Raw genomic sequence first — 4,051 nt, 5'->3', positions numbered from 1 at the left:
AGATTTTGACATTATTTTCTCCTCCTCTGGTTGTGCTATGTAGGATCACTTGACGAGGAAGCAAACTGGGATAGGGTGTAAGGTTGGTCAATTGTTCGTTCTAGAGGACTTATATGTTTCATGACATCTTGGGGATTTTCTACTCTCTGATTCATCTACCTCAATGTTTTCCCTTTCAATTTGGCATAACAGAAAATGTCATGTTTCTTTCCCTAGGCTTAAGTTTTTAGTGTCAACTAACAAGTTGGCTCTATACAAACCACCCACATTGTTGGTCACATTAATTGCAAGTTGGCAAAATACATTGTGTTAGAATTTGTAGGAGCACACAAATATTGAATGGTGAGAAAAGAAAAGAAGAGTTAGAATTTGTGGGAGCACACAAATATTGAATGGAGAGGAAAGAAAAGAAGAGAACACAACATTTACATGGGTCAGGTCGAAGCCTTATGTCCACAGATCCAAAGCCCAACCGGCTACATCTTCACTATTTTGGATTAATGTTTACATCAATAAGTTCATCTATATGTAGAGGACAATCACACAATTAGAAGAGACAATTATGGTAAGATAACTTGATGACCAAGTAACTTGGTCTCTATCTTCTAGATACCTAACCTTATCAAGAGATATATACATCTACATCCATAATGATGTATATCCATATGAACCCGAGATATCCATATCCCAACACTCCCCCTCAAACTCAAGATGCTTTGACACAAAGCAGCTCGAGTTTGAACAATACTAAGTTGCCAAAAAAAAAAAAATTCACATGTTACCATGGTCTTCCAAGAAACAATCTTTTTGAGCTCTCTACTTTCTTCTCTGAAGATCTTCTGTCTTCAGAGGCTTATCTGAGAACCTCTCTCCTCAGAGGTTTCTCTAAAGATCTCTCTCTTCAGAGGTTTCTTTTCTTTCTAGAGGCTTTCTCTCTCTTCGGAACATCCGAGATCGAGTAACGAAACACTTGATCATCAACTATACAAAATTTGGATTTTCTTATCCACATAGCGGTTGTATTAGAGATGTTGACTTCATCTCTACTCATCTCATCTCCATATCTCCTATTCTCCATATCTCCTATTCTTCATATCTCCTATACTCCTATTCTCCATATCTCCTATACTCTCTCCCTCAAGTTGGGTGTGGGTACGAAGAAATAACCAACTTGCAAACGACAATTTATTTTTTTTTTTTTATTAAGTACAATCATATAAAAAAAATTGCTAATGAAATTGGGCTTCTAGACAATAGCCTACATCTTTTAAAAATACCACCTGCATCCACATAGTGGCCATGAATCACATAGGGCCAAACTGGCTGGCCCCCACCAATCTGTTCGCCCAAAATCTTGGACATGTTAAGTATATGGGCAACCTTGAACATGTTAAGTATATGGGCAAGGGCTCCATCAACGAATTCTTGAACATAAGGCCATAAAGACTCTTTCCTTAGATACTTGTCCCTTGGGCCACATACTATGTGTACAATATAAGCCCCACTGCTCTCTCCCTTTCTCTTTCTAGATCAACGACATGAGTTGGCGTAGGATATGCACAAGAAACGGTGCACCTTTGAGGAGGGTAATCAAGATAGGTCTCTTTCTTACAGGGACAGAAAACTAATTGCAGAAACTTGTTGGACAACAAACTAATTGCAAACTTTTTTGGTTTTCAGGAACATCAACTCGCTCTCTCTCTATAGGAAACTAATTGCTCAGGTAGGCAAGCTATCAAAAGTAATGGGGCTATTTCTATGCAACAAGGAGCGGGGCTTTTTATCAACTACTGATCTTGGGTATTTTTAGAGTAGGAAAAGCAAATCAGATCACGCAAGGATAGAATGGTACAGAGAGAAAACAATATGATGGAACTTCAAGCACTTCCGTCATGAATCTGACCCAACAATAGGGGTGGAGGGTATTGAAATTTTTGGATAATACAGATAAGCTGGGTAGAGAGGCTACGACGATGTCAAATATGAAGTTGAAGAACCTTGCTCTGATACCATGTTAGAATTTGTGGGAGCACACAAATATTGAATGGAGAGAAAAGAAAAGAAGAGTTAGAATTTATGGGAGCACACAAATATTGAATGGAGAGAAAAGAAAAGAAAAGAACACAACACTTACGTGGTTCAGACCGAAGCCTTATGTCCACGGATCCAAAGCCCAACCGGCTACATCCTCACTATTTTGGACTAATATTTACATCAATAAGTTCCTCTATATATAGAGGTCAATCACATAATTAGAAGAGATAATTATGGTATAATAACTTGATGACAAAGTAACTTGGTCTCTATCTTCTATAACCTAACTTTATCAAGAGATATATACATCTACATCTATAATGATGTATATCAATATGAACTCGAGATATCCATATCCCAACACATTGCACTTCCATTTTCTATTAGTGAATCTGTTTCTTCTTCTCCTTTTGATTTCATACATTATGATTTGTGGGGTTCAGTTTCTGTTCAATCTATGGGGGGTGCTCATTATTATGTATGCTTGTTGATGATTATTCCCATTACACTTGGGTATACTTGTTGCATTCTATGTCTGACTTTTATCACATTTATGATGAATTCTCTACCATGATCAAAACTTAATTTTTAAATGCTGTTAAAATTCATTTTGATTCTGGTGGAGAATATTTGTCAAAATCCTTTGAAAGTCTCCTCAAGTCTCATGGAACATTGGCTCAGCTGTTATGTCCTGACACACTACAACAAAATGCTGTGGCAGAATAGAAGCACCGCCATATCATTGAGACTGCTCGTACCATGCTTCTTTCTTCATCCGTTCCCAAAATATTTTAGGGGGAGGTAGTAGATACCTTTGTTTATGTCATCACTCGCATCCCATAATCTATTATAGGTGGCATGTCTCCTTTTGAGCAACTTTATTCATCTAGTCCAAATTATTCTAAACTCTGTGTTTTTGGATCTTGTTTTGTTCTCTTACCCAAACTTGAGCAAAATAAGTTGTCCAAGAAGTCAGCTATTTGTGTATTTTTGGGTTATGGTCTTAAAAAAAAGGGGCTTCTGGTGTTATTGTCCCATTTTACAAAAAAATTGCATAACGTCACGTAAATTTTTAGGAAAGGATACCATTTTATTTTATGTCACTCTTTTGCCATCTCTCTTAGTCTCCTTGTGAACCCAGTAATTTTGTGGACCCCTTCATCAACTCCTACGGAGACCTTGTATTATCTAATGCTCCTCTTGACACATGAAGACACATTACAGCAAACTGGAGAGGCTAGTCCTTCAGTCCCATCTGACCCTGAGCCTGATATCCTATGTTTTGATTTGTGCCACTTGATAGCGATCAACACTCTCCTCCTTGAACGTCGTTTTCCTACACGAGAGCTTTCTGCACCTCAGTATTTTCATGATTAACAAATGCTTTTTTTCTCTTCATGAGCCGAAGACTTACAAAGGGGTTGTATTTGATCCAAACTGGCAGCAAGCTATGACAAATGAATCAAATGCCTTGCAAAAAACTCATAGCTGGGATCTTGTTGTTTTACCTCTTGACAAATCTATAGTCAGTTGTTGATGAATGTATAAAATTAAAACTAATTCAGATGGAACAATTGAATGGTATAAAGCATGTTTAGTTGCCAAAGGCTTCACTCAAGAGTATGGGATTGATTATGAAGAAACTTTTGCACCAGTTGCTTAACTAACATCAGTACAGACCTTGATTGCCATAGCTTCTGTTCGTGGTTGGCCGTTGTATCAAATGGATATTAAGAATGTCTTCCTTCATGGTGACTGGCATGAAGAAATTTCTATGAAACCTCCTTATGGTCTTCCACATCAACTTCAACAGGTTTGACAATTTCAGCGGGCCTTATATGGTCTAAAATGGACACCTCGTGCTTGGTTTGAGAAGTTATGCTCAGTTATCGTCCGACTGCGGTTCAATCAAAGTATAACATTAATTGTTTATGTTGATGATACGGGATTGACTGGCAGTGATTCTTCCGATATCCGTCATACTCAATTGCACTTATACAAGTGTTTGGAAATGAAG

The sequence above is a fragment of the Amborella trichopoda genome, chromosome 1 (genome assembly GCF_054954075.1).
Source record: "Amborella trichopoda isolate Santa Cruz 75 chromosome 1, AtrichopodaSantaCruz75HAP2 v2.0, whole genome shotgun sequence".
Taxonomy (NCBI): Eukaryota; Viridiplantae; Streptophyta; class Magnoliopsida; order Amborellales; family Amborellaceae; genus Amborella; species Amborella trichopoda.
This window is presented reverse-complemented; position numbering follows the sequence as displayed.